The 21,010-nt window shown below is 40.3% G+C and overlaps 1 pseudogene across 1 annotated transcript; it reads left to right on the top strand.

Annotated features, from left to right (window-relative positions):
* Window positions 1-3,677: 3,677 nt before the first annotated feature.
* Window positions 3,678-20,473, top strand: LOC308104036 (myosin heavy chain, fast skeletal muscle-like; annotated as a pseudogene). Its single transcript has 33 exons — window positions 3,678-3,719; window positions 3,837-4,055; window positions 4,152-4,295; window positions 4,567-4,723; window positions 4,839-4,866; window positions 4,958-5,060; window positions 5,187-5,279; window positions 5,363-5,426; window positions 5,666-5,764; window positions 5,848-5,951; window positions 6,494-6,632; window positions 7,447-7,565; window positions 10,448-10,597; window positions 10,693-10,863; window positions 11,180-11,483; window positions 11,894-11,958; window positions 12,264-12,351; window positions 12,461-12,578; window positions 12,664-12,787; window positions 12,884-13,020; window positions 13,628-13,883; window positions 14,060-14,302; window positions 14,573-14,749; window positions 14,842-14,987; window positions 15,085-15,175; window positions 15,261-15,650; window positions 15,988-16,114; window positions 16,278-16,396; window positions 16,493-16,689; window positions 17,148-17,331; window positions 17,470-17,635; window positions 17,765-17,889; window positions 20,281-20,473. The product of its transcript is annotated as a myosin heavy chain, fast skeletal muscle-like (transcript).
* Window positions 20,474-21,010: the final 537 nt, after the last annotated feature.

Below are 21,010 nucleotides of genomic sequence, written 5' to 3'. Positions count from 1 at the left end.
AGCATGAAGTAAATTAATGGACAATTAATTTAATTAACTAAAAACATTTTAACGTAATTCATGGCAATTATTTACACATTGCACACACAATCAGACATTTACACAAAAGCTTTCGAAGAGAAGCGGAATCTGTGCTAATGACTAGGACTGATATGGCCCTTTAAGAAGCCAAATGTCTGTTGCCTTCAACTTTGTGATACATAGGACCACAATGGAAACAATTCCCCAGGACTTTTTTGTGTTATCCTTTTAGCCTTAATGTCTGAGTGTATCTTGTGCTGTTTCTGACTAATAAAGTATTCAATCAATCAATCAATCACTTGTTTTGTTTTAGATTCAGTGTAAATGGTCGTGCATCAACTGTTGACATCTCACCTTGGTTCTCATTCGTCACTGAACTGTCAATCTGGCTAAATTGATTAATTGATTTCGCTGTGGGAAGGATGGGCGTCTACAAGTGACCGCAGCCTCTGGTCTGAGAGGCACGAGGAGAGAGAAAAAAAAGTCTGGCATGTGGTTGGTCAAATCTTCTTGATTTATATTACAGTAAAAAAACACTTAAAACTACACATTAAAAAAAAATCTGTATAACCCGCTATACATCATATTATTCAAAGCATTACTTGTGTCTCATCTGAGTAAAAATGATGATACATTTGTGTCCAACAGTGAGTTTTCTATTGCCCATGGTGGTCTAAATGACTGTAAAAGGCACGTTGAGGTGAGTAAAATGAAGCCATGTCAAGCTAGCAGCATTGTTTAACAATAGTGTGTACAGTAGCTTAACCTTAAATAAATGGGAGGGGAGTGTCTGATTAAAAGAATATCAAATATCGAAATATTGCATCAAGCAACTTAAAAACTGTCTGGGGGTACAACATTTTTGCCTCTTTCTTAAGTAATATTTGACTATTTGGCCAATGTTTATTGTCTCCACCAGGCCGAAAGGCATGGCGAAAGAGTATGTTTTGCCCCCTGTCCGTCCGTCCGTGTGTCCGTCCGTGTGTCCGTCATTCTGTCATTTTGTGTACAGCTAATCTCTGGCACCGTTGGCTTGATCGCAGCGAAACTGTGCACACACACTCCCTGGCTGCCCCAAATTTTTCAAATTAGCCTTTTATAGCGCCACCAGGAGGCCGCTTTTTGCAAAACACATTTCTTGACAGTACTCCGACAGATTTTATCCAAACATCACGCAAATCAGTACACAGTATCTCTATAATCATTGCTGCCCCACAATAACCTACCTGACCTGGCGGAGACCTGTGCTCCGAGGAGCACTTTTTCTAGTTTTTAATTTTTTTAAGGTATAGTTTGATTTTTACTTTTGATGCAGTAATGGTCTTTAATAGTCTTTTTTGTTATTTCTTTTTGCATTTTAGAGGTATTAAAAAGGTCTTCAAAGACCTTAAATTGCAGATACCCTGTATACACTACTGTTAGGCTGTTTGTTTTTCTCACTCAACTGTTGAGTGAGAAAACAAGGTTGCACATTAAGCTGGAGCTGTTAACAACTCTGACCCTGACTAGAAAAACATCAAAACCCCCCAAAAGTAACTAAAGTTTTCCTCCTGAGTGCAGTGGAAGTATGAAGCATACAAGAGGCAAATATTGTACTTTTACTCCACTACAATTATTTGACAGATTTAGTTTGTTACTTTGTAGATTTAGATTATTCGTTACAAAACATACATTAACCACTTCATCCCTATATATATTTAGGCTATTTCAAAATAGCCGATCTACAAGCTTGTAGATTTGTTATTTTCAAAGGAACATTTGAAAACTTTTGAAATGGGACATTCTGTGTATGCGTAATTTTACTTTTGAAGCCAATACTTTTGTAATTTTACTCGTAATGGTTGCAATGGTTGCCCGCTGTTCAACTCAGGTTGTGCGCGGCCGACAGTTTTTTGCAGCCAGTATTGTATGGCATGTATCAGCAGGCGTATAGAGCGCATAAATGCAAGATGTGCGCGACACACAAAGATGCGCAAGACCACGAATCCACGCATTTGCATTGACAAAGTATTGGCAGATTCCGCCCCATAGGTAAATTAAAAGTGCGGTGTGACCGTGTCCTTACCGGACTTTTACTTGTAAGGGCACGGTCACACCAAAGTTTAATTCTATCTATGGGGGTGGATTCTGCCAATGCTTTTCAATGGGAATGGAGTGGTTTCTTGACATTCGCGGATTTCTGCAAAAAAAACTCTCCGTTCCCATTGAAAAGCATTTGCAGAATCCACCCTCAGGGCACGGCCACACCACACTTTTATTTTACCTCTGTGGCGGAATCTGCCAATGCTTTGTCAATGCAAACATGGATTCTTGGTCTTGCGGATTTTTTCCAAGAATCCATGCATTTGTATTGACAAAGCATTGGCAGATTCCGCCCCAGAGGTAAAATAAAAGTGCAGTTGGGCCGTGCCCTCATAGGTAGACCATAGGTGTGACCGTGCCCTAACAGAGTATTCCTACATTGTGGTCTTGATACCTTTACTTAAGTAAAAGATGTGAAAACTTCACAAGCAAAATGACAACTTCCTCAAATGTATCTGTCAAGACATGCTGTGATGACCCAGCACCCCAGCACCCTGCTTGTTATGCTATTTTTATACCATAGCCACTGACACGGACTGATGGACATACACCACATAGCCAAGAAGCACTATCAAGTTTCCTGGGAATATTTTGGCTACAAGGATACTATAGGAATGGCCTCTAAAGTCCTTTAAGGGACATTCCTACTTTTACCTTCTGCATAGCTTGCAATTAACAGCCAATATAAGCATGCGGAGACGGTTGACACAGAACCCATTGCAGAGGAGTTCAGAGTTCCATTAGGTGGTGAGTGAGACTTCATGGTCATATACATGTCTTAGAGATGTTAGTTATTCGTAGTCATAAATGTTTTAGAGGTGTTAGCTATTCCTGGTCATATAAATCTATTAGACATGTTTTTTTAACCTGACTCCGAACATACGTGCCACATATGACCCGAGGTTACACACAATGAGTGGGCAGCATAATTGATGTTATATTGTACAGATTGAAATGATTGATTGTGTGTTGTTTTATTTATAATGATATGGTTTGGGCCAGATTGGAATGTCCTTTTGTTCTTTCATTTCTATTTAGACAATTCAATTATGTTATGATTATATAAATACTAATTTGCAATGCTTGTACTTTTACATCTACTAGACTAGAGTTATTATTATCATTATTATTATTTTTATTTTTATTTTAAAGTAGCAATATGTTTTACTTGAGTACAGTTTGGCTAGTCTACCCACCTCTGACTGTAACATTAATTCATACAATGGAATCAAAGTGTATTAGAAAGAAGAAGAAAATCTAGCAATGCTTTTGGTACTCCATAAAAAAAAACAAGAAATGGCTGTAATGACAAAAAAGGACTTGGTGAAATTAGGAATACGCTAAAAACAAACACACAAACGAAAATAACTGAATGGGCAAGCAGCATTTCATTTCATTGCATGTAATAATATTGAAATGGATCACTGTTTTCAAATGTGGAACTAATAAGAACTTGCAGTGGTGTCTGGCAAGAATGAACATTAGGATTCATATAATCTAATTCATGAATATGAATTGTATTGAATCATTCAACTCATGTTAATGTCCTAAAAATGTGTTTCTTTCACACTTAAGGGTTGCACAGAAGGTTCCACTGCTACTGGTAGAGGGGAAAAGTAAGTGTGTTTCTATTAAACCTACACTAAGCTATAACCATAAGAATAGTCCCGCAAGTATCTGCTCAGATCTCAAGTCAGCCATGGCATCAACACCATCTATTTGTCTGTCTACAGAAAGCCGCCACCATGAGTACGGACGCAGAGATGGAGCAGTATGGCCCGGCCGCCATTTACCTCCGTAAGCCAGAGAAGGAGAGAATGGAGGCTCAAAGTGCGCCCTTTGATGCCAAATCTGCAGCATTTGTGACTGATGTTAAGGAGCTGTACGTCAAGTGTAAAATCCTAAAGAAGGAAGGTGATCAAATCACCATAGAAACACTCATTACAAAGGAGGTATGTACTGTATAGGTAGAGGTGGATCTGAAATAAAATAGTGACACAGTACAACTGTAATTGCAAGACATTCTAAAGTTGTGTTTTTATGTTTAGGAAAGAGTTGCAAAGGAGGCTGATGTCACCCCTATGAACCCTCCCAAGTATGACAAAATTGAGGATATGGCCATGATGACCCACCTCACTGAAGCCACTGTCCTGTATAACCTCAAAGAGCGTTATGCAGCATGGATGATCTATGTAAGGTTTTCTACATGCTGAGAACAGTACAGTATTGCACCTGTCGATAGCAAAGAAAGAAAAATACAGAGCACACGTTATATCATCAAGTGAAATCCATAGAATGACAGATTCAAACAAACTCATGGTTCTGAAGTTAACTTGCTCATTAGTTGATGCCACTTGCAACAGGTGACTGTAATCCCTGCTCTAGTGATCCGTTGTCCCAGATATGTGGCATGCTCAGTGCTATGTTGTATGATATTAATGTTCTCTCTCTTCTCCCCTTCAGACCTACTCTGGCTTGTTTTGTGCAACTGTGAACCCCTACAAGTGGCTCCCAGTGTACGACCAGGAGGTTGTAAATGCCTACAGAGGCAAGAAGCGTATTGAGGCTCCACCCCACATCTTCTCTGTCTCTGACAACGCTTATCAGTTCATGCTGATGGGTACGTACTAGTCAGTACAATGTAAAAAATAATAATATATATATATATATATATATATATAACTATAATGTTTTTTGCTGTATCCATGACTAAAAGTTTGCTTTACATTCTACAGATAAAGAGAACCAGTCTGTCCTGATCACGTAAGTTTCCCATCTAATAGGCATTAAAAAAAGCAACATTGTACACAAATTCACTAACTGCATTTCTCTGAATGTATGCATTTATAACCAGTGGAGAATCCGGTGCTGGAAAGACTGTGAACACCAAGCGTGTCATCCAGTACTTTGCAACAGCTAGTTCTGGTGGAGAAAAAGCGGCGGCCGGTAAAATCAAGGTATGTGCACAGGTTTAAAAAAAAAAAAAAAAAAAAGAAACATAAAGCATTTATATGCAATATAGCAATTCAATTTAAAAGAATGCTGAACAAATTTGTTATTGGGCGATGTCTAAAACATTCTAGGGGTCACTGGAGGATCAGATTATTGCAGCCAATCCCTTGCTGGAGTCCTATGGTAATGCCAAGACTGTGAGGAATGACAACTCCTCTCGCTTTGTAAGTATAAATAATGACATTTTATGAGAAAACCTGCAATAATTCCACAGTGCAGATGCAACTAATTGTGCTTTATCAAACAGGGTAAATTCATCAGAATCCATTTCGGCACAACGGGTAAACTGGCCAGTGCTGATATTGAGACATGTAAGTATGAAGTTCACAGATGATAAATTATATACTGTATGCGTTAATTTGAGGATTACATTTTGAGTTATGTACAACCCATATAGATTATTATTGTTATTATAATAATAATTATTATAATTGTAATTGTAATTGTAATTGTAATTATAATTAGTATTATAAATGTAATAATAATAATAATAATAATAATTATTATTATTATTATTATTATTACTATGAGTTATGTACAACCCATATAGATCTGCTGGAGAAGTCTAGAGTGACCTATCAGCTTCCTGCAGAGAGAGGTTACCACATCTTTTTCCAGATGATGACCAACCACAAACCTGAGATTATTGGTAAGTGGAATTACTGATGATGCATTGAGAACATAAATTAATGAATAAAAACACATGTTCACCCTTTTTTAATCCCTTTTAAGAAATGTGTCTGATCTCCTCCAACCCCTACGACTTCCCGTTGATCAGCATGGGTCAGATCACTGTGGCCAGCATTAACGACAAGGAGGAGCTGGAAGCTACTGATGTCAGTGAAAATATTTGTTTCTTTCTAATACTCACTATAGTGTGAACTGCAGTCAGTTGCTCTGCACAATGTATTTTATAAAGCAGTGGTTCTCAAAGTTTTCAGGCAGTGACCCCCCAAAATAATCCTATTTGAACTGGGGACCCCCCCCATCCTAACAAGCACTTGGAATTGTAGCAGTTGAGGCATTACATTTAGTTTGACTCTGTTCCACAGATAGATATTGTGAAAATAGCCGTTCTACATGTTTTCACATTTTTTACCTCTTTCTTAGGTAATATTCGACAATTTGGCCAATGTTTGACAATTTGAATAGTATAGTTTGTTGATTACTTTTGACGCAGTAATCTTATTTGTTTTATTTCAACTTACTTATTGTATAGGTCTTAAAAGTCACTTTAGAAATGTGCAGATACTATGGATATACACTTATACTGTATGTTGGTTTGTTAACTGTTGAGTTGTACACAGTTCTAAATGATGTTTGTTAATCTAATGCTTAATCTCAATATTTTGAATACATCTCTGCTTATTGACATCAGGATGCTATTGACGTCCTGGGCTTCAACGGTGAGGAAAAACAGATGATCTACAAGTTCACCGGTGCAGTGATGCATCATGGTGTCATGAAGTTCAAACAGAAGCAGCGTGAAGAACAGGCAGAACCTGACGGCACGGAGGGTGAGCTGATCTTTATTATTATGATTATTATTATTATTATTATTATTATTATTATTATTATTATTATTATTATTATTATTATTATTATTATTATTACTAAACTAAGCTAAATATATTTTCAATATATTTCCATTTTTTGTAATAATATATATTTTACCGTGGCGCGGTGGCGCAGTCAGTAGTGCTGTCGCCTCACAGCGAGAAGGTCCTGGGTTCGATTCCCACTGTGGGCGCAGGGGGTGTATTCTCTCCTCCACGTCATCAGTGCCCATACCCTACTTGGGGTTGGCGAAAGGTCCTTTCTGTGTGGAGTTTGCATGTTCTCCCTTTTTCCCCTATGGTAAATAAACGTGTTCCTTCCACGCGCTACATCCTTCCGGGGAAACTCCACCCTCTCAGGTGATAAGAAGGTGATGCTCACTCCTCATGCATTGAAGGAAGCATGAGTTCAGTTCGGGGCTCTCCCCAAGCTGTCAGAGGGAGAGTAGCGCCCATGATTACAGTTTAGGCAATTGGCACTGGGTGAAAAAATAGGTTAAAAAAATCGTGGGATAAAAAACGAGTACAACAATATATATATATATATATATATATATATATATATATATATATATATATATATATATATATATATATATATATATATATATATATATATATATATTGTTGTTGTTTACCTATGATCCTAGATTACTATCTCTATGCATTTGACGTATTAACTTGTGTTTACCTTGCTTACTGTAAATCATTCTCTGGATAGAGAGCATCTGCTAAATGCCTAAATTGCAAATTGCAAATTGTATGAACATTTCAGAGGCTGACAAGATTGGCTACCTGTTGGGTATAAACTCAGCAGAGATGCTTAAGGCGTATTGCTACCCCAGAGTGAAAGTCGGAAACGAGTATGTCACTAAGGGACAAACTGTGCCACAGGTGAGTTAATGACATTATTGTCTCCACCAGGCCGAAAGGCATGGTGAGAGAGTATGTTTTGCCCCCTGTCCGTCTGTCCGTCCGTCCCTGTGTCATTCTGTCTTGTCTGTGTACAGCTAATCTCTGGCACAGTTGGCTTGCTCGCAGCAAAACTGTGCACACACAGTCCCTGGATAAAACAGCAGAACCTCTGCCCCAAATTTTTTCACATGGGCCTTTTATAGCGCCACCAGGAGGCCGATTTGTGCAAAATAATTTTTTGGACAGTACTCCTACAGATTTTTGCCAAAAATCCCACAAATCGGTATACAGTATCTCTATAGTCATTAAAAGAAACAAGTCTTTCAGATTTTTCATAATCCATCCTGATTGGCAAAAATTGGCCCCCAGGAGTACTTCGTTTGGAACAAAATGCCTCAAATCATGAACACGGCATGCAATTTCCGTGAAATTTTGCACACACATTCCCATTAGGCCAAGGAAGAAATGCCATTTGAAAATGTTCAAATCAACCTCATGGTGGCGCTATAACAGGCCGATTCGTGTTTTTACCTATAACTGCACCGATCTGTGTAAAACTTTGTATGCACACTTTCTAGAGGCCAAGGAAAAACCTTTGCCCTGCATTTTTCACATTTGCATTTTATAGCGCCACCAGGAGGCCGACTTATATAAAACACATTTTTGGGTATTACTCCTTCAGATTACCTTCAGATCTGTTAGATTTTTCATATTCCATCCTCAATGGCTAAGATTGACATCTAAAGTTTGCAGGAGTGGCCCGTTTTGAACAAAATGTTGCAAATCATGAACACAGTGTCCGATTAAGGTGAAACTTTGCACGCACATTCGCACTACGTTGAGGAACAAATGCCACCCTTTCAACATTGCCCTATTATGGCGCCACCAGGAGGCCGATTATTATTATTATTTTTATATTACTCCTACAAATGTTGTCCAAACATCACGCAAATCAGTACAAATGATCTCTTTAGTTAAGTGATCAAGATTTTTCACATTCCAGCCTGATTGGCGAATTCCAAACATTGCTGTACCACACTAACCTACCTGACCTGGCGGAGACCTGTGCTCTGAGGAGCACTTTTTCTAAAGTTTAAAAGTTTAAATTAAAGTAAAGTTTTAATTCAAATTCTATTTATTTATTTAATATATGAAGAGCATACAAAATATACCACTCTGCAGAAACATGTGCTCTGATGTATTATTTTAACAGTATGGGCATAGCAGTGGTGGCCATTTTCTGGTTCCACTCCAAAATAGTCAATGCATTTTTCCCATTGACATTTCCAAAAATATTTATATGAACTAATTTAAGCATAGAATCAAGCCATCCAGGATCCTGGTGAATCATGACCATAAAACAAAATGTTCTGTGATTTCTTTAAATTTTACATTTAATTATATGATATACTATATTTAACTCATTCACTGCCTGAATTATTTCTGGCCGCGTTTGCCCACTGCCAGAGATTTTTCATTGAAAAAAAAAAGTACTCAGGAACAGAATTTTTAAGTCTTAAGTTAACAAGGAAGTGGATAGGAGTCTAGATCTTCGAAAAATCATATCTCCTTGGTCTTTGGGTCATATTATTATTATTATTATTATTTTTTCATGAATCATGAACACAGCTTGCAATTTCCGTGAAATTTTGCACACACATTCCCATTAGGCCAAGGAAGAAATGCCATTTGAAAATGTTCAAATCAACCTCATGGTGGCGCTATAACAGGCCGATTCGTGTTTTTACCTATAGATATATAGAGAGATTTTTCATTGGAGAAAAAAAAGTACTAAGTTTTAAGTTTTAAGTTAACAAGGAAGTGGATAGGAGTCTAGATCTTCGAAAAATCATATCTCCTTGGTCTTTGGGTCAAATATATTTTTTTTACGGCAGCATTGGTAATTGGAAATAATTACGTTTTTTACGTCCTTGGCAGTGAATGAGTTTAATAAATACCCTTTGTTTTGCCGTTTTCAAAAAAAGAATGTATTCATGATTCACCAGGGCCCTGGATGGCTTGATTCTAGGCTTAAAATAATTGATATACATATTTTTGGTGATGTCAATGAGAAAAAATGCATTGACTATTTTGTAGTGGAACCAGAAAATGGCCACCACTGCTATGCCCTATTGTTATACCTGTAAAAAAAACAACAACACAGGGAATCTGTCAGAACCTTCCCGAAAACACCCGGGACAGAACTCCCCATTGCAGTTAGAACTGCAAACTCACCTCTGAAGACTCACCTCTTCAGACTTCACCTTAGCCCGTATCACTTGCCCTAGCCTTGACGACCTTGCAGGCTTATGCAAAGGCTAAAATGTCATTTAGATAGAATGTAGACAGATGCCGGGTTCATTTGTAGACCTGGCATCCTATAGTGTGTATAGTTTCAATGTAGCCTACAGATTATTGATTTTTTTAATATTATACTGTTAAGACTGATGATGGTTCTTGGTTTACCTATGATCCTAGATTGCTATACTGCCCTGCCAAGGTAAAGTGCAGTAACTACGTTTTTGGACACACCGACTTATTTGTGTATCCCAAAGGTCAAATTAGCCTTTGTGATTTTGGGGGATAAACAATTACCTCAAGAACAGATGTACAATTAGTGTAATATCACTTATATGCCGATATCTCATTTGGCTGACCAGTTGAATCACAATTAAACCAATTTTCAGTGATTATTTTTTTTCGTAGTTACTGCACTTTACCTTGGCAGGGCAGTATACATTTGATGTATTACCTCGTGTTTTCCTTGCTTGCTGTAAATCGCTCTGGATTAAGAGCGTCTGCTAAATGCCTGAATTCTTAATTGTAAATTGTGTAATTCACACTCCTACCTATGTCCTTAGGTAATGAACTCAGTCGGTGCCTTGGCCAAGTCCCTCTATGAGAAGGAGTTCTTCTGGATGGTCATTAGGATCAATGAGATGCTGGACACCAAGCAGCAGAGAAACCACTACATTGGTGTGCTGGACATCGCTGGTTTTGAAATCTTTGATGTAAGCATGGACTTTTTTTTTAAGTGGGACACTAATTATTTCTGTCACAATTACACAATTACAAGAGATTGGGCTAATGATATTTCCACACACAGTTCAACACCCTGGAGCAGCTGTGCATCAACTTCACCAATGAGAAACTGCAACAGTTTTTCAACCACACCATGTTTGTTCTGGAACAAGAAGAGTACAAAAAAGAAGGCATCCCCTGGGATCTCATTGACTTCGGCATGGACCTGGCTATCTGCATTGAGCTCATTGAGAAGGTATGTACATGGACTTGGCTGTCTGCATTGAGCTCATTGAGAAGGTATACTATTATTATTATATTATATTATTATATATTATCATGGACCTGGCTATCTGCATTGAGCTCATTGAGAAGGTATGTACATGTACTTCGCTGTCTGCATTGAGCTCATTGAAAAGGTATACTTTTATTATTATAGTATATTATTGTATATTATCATGGACTTGGCTGTCTGCATGAGCTCATTGAGAAGGTATACAATTATTTTGTGCTTTAATGTACATGACGTTAATATTGTTTTTGTCATTTTCTCTTTTGTCTCCTTTACAAAGCCCTTGGGCATCTTCTCCATCCTTGAAGAGCAGTGCATGTTCCCAAAGTCTTCGGACAAATCTTTCGCTGAAAAGTTGCTTGACCAGCATCTGGGGAAGAACAAGGCCTTTGAGAAGCCCAAGCCTGCCAAAGGCAAGGGTGAGGCCCACTTCTCCCTGGTCCACTACGCTGGAACTGTGGACTACAGCATCACAGGCTGGCTTGAGAAGAACAAGGACCCACTGAACGACTCTGTCATTGGGCTGTTCCAGAAGTCTTCAGTTAAACTGCTGGCTGTGTTCTATCCCCCACCTGAGCCTGAAGGTATGTTTATTAATCTCTGTGACACCAAACAATGACTCAACAAGGACTGACTGGGGAACAAGACTAATATACACATGAGGACTGATTACACATGAGATACAGCTTGGGGAGACATGGACATAGAACCATGAAAACTAGAACAAATACATCACACATAGACATACAAGACCTACACAAGACAGGCAAAGTCTGTGACTGTGACAGAACCCCCCCTCAGCCCCTTTCCCTGCCTGCCCACATGTACCTGTGCTCTCAAGCTCTTGTTCCCTCTATACATTCCTCTAGTCTCCTTTTCATCATGGACATAGTAGGATGTTTTCTAATGTGTTCTTGTCCAGGACTTTAGCGTTGAAAATTGGCTGTATGAATAAACTTTGATTTTATTTAATTTTTCTAATAAATATAAACAGATAACACAAAGAAGGGAGGCAAGAAGAAGGGTGGTTCCATGCAGACTGTGTCTAGTGCTTTCAGGGTAAGAATATTTATTCATTATTATCAACATTATATTCCTGTAAGAATTAAGCATTATTATTAACAACATTATATCCAAATAAGAAATAAGCACGTCTTTTCATGTTGGAATCAAACAATTTCTTTATCAAAGTTATGAGCTTGTAGATCAGCTATATTTGAATAGCTGAAGTATAACATACAGTACAGTAGGGCTTAAGTGGTTAATGTATGTTTTAGGACAATCTAAATCTGTAAAGTAACTAGTATCTAAAGGAGAACGTTTTACTAATAATAAGCCTACTTGGTTCTTTTATGTCTCAATAGGCGAACTTGGGGATGCTGATGACGAACTTGAGGGCAACTCATCCTCACTTTGTGCGTTGCCTGATTCCCAACGAGTCCAAGACTCCAGGTAAACACAGAAAATACAAACGTAAACAATGATTGTGAGGTGGTCATTTAATGCTTTGGCCAGTGTGTAACTATTTTGTCCTAATAATAATGGAGCAACATCTTTACAGGCCTGATGGAGAATTTCTTGGTCATACATCAGCTAAGGTGTAACGGTGTGCTGGAGGGCATCAGAATCTGTAGAAAGGGCTTCCCAAGCAGAATCCCATATGCTGACTTCAAGCAGAGGTATTCATTCCTTTTTCCAGCAGCTTTTAGTTCCAAACCCATTCACGGGAGTCACGCAAAATGACCATGAACTTCTGCAAAACAGGTACAAAGTACTGAATGCAAGCGCATGTCCCGATGGCGCGTTCATGGACAACAAGAAAGCCTCTGAGAAGCTGCTTGGGTCCATTGATGTTCCCGTTGATGAGTACAAGTTTGGACACACCAAGGTAAACACACTGTGAACCTGGTTTAAAATTATCAAGAGAGGACTAAAAGTGGATTTTACAGTTGTTTAGTTACAGTGTTTGTAACATTGTGTTCAGGTGTTCTTCAAAGCTGGTCTGCTGGGTACGCTGGAGGAGATGCGAGATGAGAAGCTGTTTGCTCTGGTTACCATGACTCAGGCTCTCGCACGAGCTTACCTCATGAGGAAGGAGTTTGTTAAGATGACGGCTGTCAGGTAGCCTACTTTGAAAACATCATTTATTCAATATTTAGTATAATTTAAGTACACTTACTGTCCAATACAATTGTTATAGTGTCAAATCAATTATACGTAGCCTGCGAGTTAGTTCTGGCCAGTATACACTTGAGATAGGTTACATGCATGCTCGTTCTATGTGGCTGTTTACAGCGTCATGCAAGATCCATACGTCATACACTGACGTGACGCACAATTGGGCGGGTATTTAATTCTCTTGAAATGGGCATTCCATCCGCTTGTGTGTTCTAGCTTGTTGTCATGCGGCGTTTGCTCCCACCACCACCCCAGCACCACCAGTAGGCTCTGCTATTGGTCTGTTCCCCATGGATGTATATCTATCTTCCTGCTCTTAATGGTTAATGATGGCTGTATGATTGTGCTGAGCAGGGAGAAAAAATATAGCAGAGCCTGAACGCCAAGATAAAACAATACATCCACACTTGTATTCTCATTCTATAATATTGCTTAAATATATTCGGTCTATAATATTGGTTAAATCTATTCGAGAGTTATCTGACAGAACTATAATAAAAGCGTATACTTCTTCCATCACTGTCCACAATCATGACACACTTTTCCACAGAGAGGCCGCTTACACCATCCAATTCAACCTCCGCTCGTTCGTCGCTGTGAAACACTGGCCATGGATGAAGGTCTACTACAAGATCAAGCCTCTTCTGCAGAGCGCTGAGACTGAGAAGGAACTGGCCAACATGAAGGAGAACTACGAGAAGATGACGACTGACCTGTCTACTGCCCTGGCCAAGAAGAAGGAATTAGAGGAGAAGCTGGTGGCTCTGATACAAGAGAAAAATAACCTTACGCTGGCAGCATCATCAGTAAGCAGGCTACACTAGACATTTTACAATTCCCTCCCTCAGATCACAAAGCTGTGCTTTCTCACACTATGCTCCCTAAGAGTCTGTACCCCCTAAACGGCAACTGCAAAAGTACATATTGAACAGGACAAATGCTGACATGCTTGTGTGTTTTTTTCTTTTTCATTGACCACTAGGGAGATGAAGCATTGAATGATGCTGAGGAGAGATGTGAGGGTCTTATTAAAAGTAAGATCCAGTTGGAGGCAAAGCTCAAAGAGACGACTGAGAGACTGGAGGACGAGGAGGAGATCAACGCTGAACTGACCGCCAAGAAGAGGAAGCTGGAGGATGAATGCTCTGAGCTCAAGAAGGACATTGATGACCTGGAGCTCACCTTGGCCAAAGTGGAGAAGGAGAAGCACGCCACTGAAAACAAGGTATAGATTATACACTCTCTGGGGTTTTATTAAGTTAGTAGTCGTTGCTGTCGGGTAGAAACCTCTTACTTTCGTTAATTTTGGATGTGAATCCTGGCAAGTAACTGTTTTGGACATTTGAGGTTTCCACCCGACAGAGACCAAGTGCAATAATAATCTATTCCATGACAGCAAATTCCGTTCTGCTTATATCAGGTGAAGAACCTGACCGAGGAGATGGCCTCTCAGGATGAAGGACGTATTAACACTGTCTATGTTGGGTTAATTTAGGTGAAGAACCTGACCGAGGAGATGGCCTCTCAGGATGAGGGACTTGCTAAGCTGACCAAGGAGAAAAAGGCCCTCCAAGAGGCACATCAGCAGACCCTGGATGACCTGCAGGCAGAGGAAGACAAAGTCAACACTCTGACCAAGGCCAAGACCAAGCTGGAGCAGCAAGTTGACGATGTGAGTTTTACCAAAGCAAATTGGATGTTTGGAACACATTATGTTTATTGTTTCAATGGATGATGATATACAAATCATTTATCATTGTGCAGCTGGAGGGTTCTCTGGAGCAAGAGAAGAAGCTCCGCATGGACCTGGAGAGAACCAAGAGAAAGCTGGAGGGTGATCTGAAACTGGCCCAGGAATCCATAATGGACCTGGAAAATGACAAGCAGCAGTCTGATGAGAAGATAAAGAAGTAATGTGGACCAACAATATGAAATGTCATGGAGAGAAACCACTTGACAGACACTAACGCAGAACGACACTAAAATATGATGTGCTGTGTTCCACAGGAAGGACTTTGAAGTAACTCAGCTTCTGAGTAAGATTGAGGATGAACAATCTTTGGGGGCTCAGCTACAGAAAAAGATCAAAGAACTCCAGGTATTTTTATTTTCTGAAAAATCACTAATAATAAGCAAGTGAATTAATACTTTCAGATGTTAATCTAACATAATTAATTTGAAAGGCTCGTATTGAAGAACTGGAAGAAGAGATCGAGGCGGAGCGTGCCGCTCGTGCCAAGGTGGAGAAGCAGAGAGCTGATCTCTCCAGGGAACTTGAGGAGATCAGTGAGAGGCTTGAGGAGGCTGGAGGAGCCACCGCTGCTCAGATTGAGATGAATAAGAAGCGTGAGGCTGAGTTCCAGAAGCTGCGTCGTGACCTTGAAGAGTCCACCCTGCAGCATGAAGCCACTGCCTCAGCTCTCCGTAAGAAACAGGCTGACAGCGTGGCTGAACTGGGTGAACAGATTGACAACCTCCAGAGAGTCAAGCAGAAACTGGAGAAGGAGAAGAGTGAATACAAGATGGAGATCGATGACCTGTCCAGCAACATGGAGGCTGTTGCTAAGGCAAAGGTATGATGGAATGCCTGTGTATAACATAATTATTGAGATTACACTTTTTTTCATTTTGCCTTTATTTATTCAGAAAGGTCCATTGAGGGCAAGCTCTCTTTTCCAATGATGCCCTGATACAGTAAACATAGCTTAACATTAAACAAAATAAATGACAAGATAACAGATATCCTCACAGCTAATGATGGCCAACCCAGTGATGAGTAAGGAAACCATCTCCAGTTATAAACAGGAGGACTGAAGGATAGACTGCATCGAGTGGCTCTACTGTTCAAATCAAAGCAATGAACCAATCAGAAAAAAAGGATGATTGAATAAGTCCAATGTTCATTTACAGGGAAATCTTGAGAAGATGTGCCGCACCCTTGAGGACCAACTTAGTGAAATTAAGGCCAAGAGTGATGAGAACGTTCGCCAGATCAATGATGTTGGAGCTCAGAGAGCAAGACTGTTGACAGAGAACGGTAAATGTTCATCTTTAGTCTACTTTATCGACATGGTTGGTTGATGGTAAGTTTGGCAAATTGACCCTAATTAGAGATAATGCTTTGATCAACAGTTATCCTTGGACTTTGATTATCATTTTTTTCCCTTATGTCTGAAACGAATATTTAAATTTCTAATTAGGTGAGTTTGGTCGTCAACTGGAGGAGAAAGAAGCTCTGGTCTCACAGCTCACCAGAGGCAAGCAGGCCTTCACTCAGCAGATTGAGGAGTTGAAGAGACTCAATGAAGAGGAGGTTAAGGTGAGGAACAGATCCCCCCCCTTTTTTTAGGCCTAGTTTTAATTTTTTTTGTGATTTCATTCAGCTTACATTATTTTGTCCATTTTCTATTGACAGGCAAAGAATGCCCTTGCTCATGCTGTGCAATCAGCTCGCCATGACTGTGACCTTCTGAGGGAGCAGTTTGAGGAGGAACAGGAAGCCAAGGCGGAGCTGCAGCGTGGAATGTCCAAGGCCAACGCTGAGGTGTGTCAGTGGAGGAGCAAGTATGAGACTGATGCTGTCCAACGCACTGAGGAGCTGGAGGAAGCTAAGTAAGTCATTAGTGTTTTAAACCAATGTTTCTCTTTTTTTTTGGTCTCAAGGACCCCCTAATCGATACATATATTTGGCCACGGACCACCCTCTGCAAAGGTTTTGTGCCAGGGACCCCCAGAAGAGAGGATTTATATTAAAACATATTCCAAATTATTCCACATTTTCCAAACATTTTCCATGAAAAATGTACAAGCTCGCAATGTGGCACAAAGTGTCACGCTGTGAGCTTGTGGATCTGCTATTTTTAAATAGCCAACATATAAATGGATAAAGTGGTTAAATGATTTTGGTGCTACATTAACTACTTTTGCTGGGACCCCCTGGATCCCCCTAAGGACTCTTGCTGGGGGGCCCCGGACCCGCTTTGAGAACCAATGTTTTACACTGTCAGGCAACACTCACTATGCTAAATATTGCCCCCATTAATTTGATTCCATTCAACACTGATCAACAGGAAGAAGCTAGCCCAGCGTCTTCAGGAGGCTGAAGAGCAAATCGAGGCTGTGAATTCCAAGTGCGCCTCTCTGGAGAAAACCAAACAGAGACTCCAGGGTGAAGTGGAAGACCTCATGATTGATGTGGAGAGGGCCAATGGTCTGGCTGCCAACCTTGACAAGAAACAGAGGAACTTCGATAAGGTGCTTTGGCATTCATTATTTTGAAACAAAATTAATTATTGTCTCCTTAAAGTTGGGTAAATTACACATTTTATTACAAATCATGTGCAGGTCCTTAAAGTGGGGTAAATGACACATTTCATTACAAATGCTGTGCAGGTCTTGGCAGAATGGAAGCAGAAGCATGAAGAGGGTCAGGCAGAACTGGAAGGAGCTCAGAAAGAGGCTCGTTCTCTCAGCACTGAGTTGTTTAAGATGAAGAACTCCTACGAGGAGTCTCTGGACCAACTGGAGACCATGAAGCGTGAGAATAAGAACCTGCAACGTGAGTCTATCTAAATATCATTAAATGTTCAAGATCAGTTGTGGATCAGACTACAACTTTATTCAAATGCAAATACAAAATATATGCTGATTGGAGAGTTCCTAATTCATTATTTTCAATAAACTGCAGAGGAGATCTCAGACCTGACTGAACAGATTGGTGAAACTGGAAAGAGCATCCATGAGCTGGAGAAATCGAAGAAACAGACAGAGACAGAGAAGTCAGAGATCCAGACAGCCCTGGAGGAAGCTGAGGTAAAACTTTTAGTTTCTACATGTCTTGTCTATATCTTATGTAGCCCTCCCATTCGCCTGGCTTATTCACATTTACTAATGGAAAACCTGGGAGGAACTATAGTAGGACCAAAATGTTAGCTTGTGAGCCCCCACCCTGAATACACTCAGGGAACTAGAACACATTGAATAGCGGTGACACATTTAAACCATCATTAATATACACAGTCAAAGACCACCTGTACTCAGCACTTTAACTATAGAGTGTGTATTTTATTCAACACAACCAAACTCTCATAGGTAAACAAACATTCAACCCAAAAATATCAAAAAAGAAAAGAATAAGAAAAATACCCGGGGTTTTAGTCTATGGTACCATCGTTGGTGCACATGTTGGAGCTCATTTGATTTCACACTTAATCCACAAGATAGTTCAGTTGCTTACTCACAGTCTCTGTCTGTAGTGAATGTGACAGAGGTAATTCACAACCGGAAAACACACAGCCAAGGTCCTTCTCCTTAACCTGCATGCACGTGCGTGTGCACGTGTAGCGTGCGTGGGTGCGTGCGTTCTCCTGCACAGAGTGAACCAGCTATAGTCGCGAAATCGCGGTAAAACGAGCGGTATGAACGTGACTCTCAAACTCACGTTGACATTACTTAAAGCAAAAGAAACGCGGACTCTGTTGCAAGTCAGTTGGCACTACTAAACAGTGTTAATTTAAGTGTTCATCTGACAAACAGCTAGGCTAAACGTAGCCAAACATGGAAACTGGTGGCTGGTTCACTCTTTCTCCACCGACGTCCACGTTCTCTCCGTCCCCCGACGTACTTCTCACTTATGTTACACTTATAAAACAATCGAACAGTTGTCATATATCTCGTCACATAGCATGCAGCTCAACTTGAAGCTCTCTCCACACTTTCGTTTCTCCCGGCTTCTCTTCCGCAACCACAACACAGCCCTCCCCCCGTTTCCTGTCTTCTTAAAGGAGCAGTGCATAATAACGTCTTTTCACCATCGAAATACCCACTATCTGGCAGTTTCACTTTGACACTTTGACATAACATGTTCAAAATAAGAAAAAGTAAATGACTTAGAACTAGAAAAAGTGCTCCTCGGAGCACAAGTCTCCGCCAGGTCAGGTAGGTTATTATGGCCTCCTGGTGGCGCTATAATAGGCCGATGTGAAAAGGGTGCCATTTATTCCTAGGTCGTGCACAGCAATCGGACACTGCATGCATGATTTGAGAAATTTTGTTCTAAAAATGTGTTTTGCTAAATTTGACCTGCTGGTGGCGCTATAACAGGCCAATGTTAAAAGGGTGGCATTTGTTCCTCAACGTAGTGCAAATTTGCATTCAAAGTGTCACCGCAATCGGACGCTGCGTTCATGATTTGCGGCATTTTGTTCAAAACGGGCCACTCCTGCAAACATTACATGTCAATGTTAGCCAATCAGGATGGAATATGAAAAATCAAACAGATCCGTCTTGATCACATGACTATAGAGATCATGTGTACCGATTTGCGTGAAATTTGGATCAAATCTGAAGGCTTAATATCAAAAAAATTGTTTTACATAAGTCTGCCTCCTGGTGGCGCTATAAAAGGCAAATGTGAAAAATGCAGGGCAAAGGTTTTTCCTTGGCCTCTAGAGAGTATGCATACAAAGTTTTACACTGATCGGTGCAGTTATAGGTAAAAACACGAATCGGCCTGTTACAGCGCCACCATGAGGCTGATTTGAACATTTTCAAATGGCATTTCTTCCTCGGCCTAATGGGAATGTGTGTGCAAAATTTCACGGAAATTGCATGCTGTGTTCATGATTTGAGGCATTTTGTTCAAAACGGAGTACTCCTGCAAACTTTGAAAGACAATTTTTGCCAATCAGGATGGAATATGAAAAATCTGAAATTAGCCGTTTCTTTTAATGACTATAGAGATACTGTGTACCGATTTGGGGGATTTTGGGCCAAAATCTGTAGGAGTACTGTTCAAAAATGTGTTTTGCACAAATCGGCCTCCTGGTGGCGCTATAAAAGGCCCATGTTAAAAATTTGGAGCAGAGGTTCTGCTCTGGCATCCAGGAAGTGTGTGTGCACAGTTTTGCTGCGATCAAGCCAACGGTGCCAGAGATTAGCTGTCCACAAAATGACAGAATGACACCCACACACACACACACACACACACACACACACACACACACACACACGGACGGACGGACAGGGGGTAAAACATACTCTCTCGCCATGCCTTTCGGCCTGGCGGAGACAATAATTAATAATATAAACAATGAACATCATTATTATTATTCCTCAGGGGTACTACACTTAGATTTCTTTCAATACGTTTTATATTCAAACGGTGTAGCTGTATGATGTTACATTTTGATCCTAACATTTTAGGGTACTCTGGAGCACGAGGAGTCCAAGATTCTTCGTGTGCAGCTGGAGCTCAACCAGATCAAGGGTGAGGTTGACAGGAAGCTGGCAGAGAAGGATGAAGAGATGGAACAGATAAAGAGGAACAGCCAGAGGGTGATTGACTCCATGCAGGGCACTCTGGACTCTGAGGTCAGGAGCAGAAACGATGCCCTGAGAATCAAGAAGAAGATGGAGGGAGATCTGAACGAGATGGAGGTTCAGCTGAGCCACGCCAACCGCCAGGCTGCTGAGGCCCAGAAGCAGCTGAGGAACGTCCAGGGACAGTTTAAGGTGCATTAGTTAGACACATATTCAAACAATGGAACTGCACTGAACAAGTCATATTCTGATGTTTCTCTTAACGTGACCACCTCAAATGTGATTTATTTTAGGATGCCCAACTGCACCTTGACGATGCTGTCCGAGGTGCAGAAGATGTGAAGGAGCAAGGTGCCATGGTGGAGCGTAGGAATGGCCTCATGGTTGCTGAGATCGAGGAGTTGAGAGTGGCTCTGGAACAGACAGAGAGAGGCCGCAAAGTGGCTGAGCAAGAACTAGTAGATGCTAGTGAGCGCGCTGGACTGTTGCACTCTCAGGTACGCAAGTCAATAAAAAACTTTCAAAATTCAGATTTTATTTTTATTTTTACATCATGCTTACGTACATTGTTCAACTGAATCTTTATTTTAGAACACAAGCCTTTTGAACACCA

Source organism: Gymnoscopelus braueri, assembly GCF_963280865.1.
Source record: "Gymnoscopelus braueri genome assembly, chromosome: 17".
Classification (NCBI taxonomy): domain Eukaryota; kingdom Metazoa; phylum Chordata; class Actinopteri; order Myctophiformes; family Myctophidae; genus Gymnoscopelus; species Gymnoscopelus braueri.
This window is presented reverse-complemented; position numbering and strand designations above follow the sequence as displayed.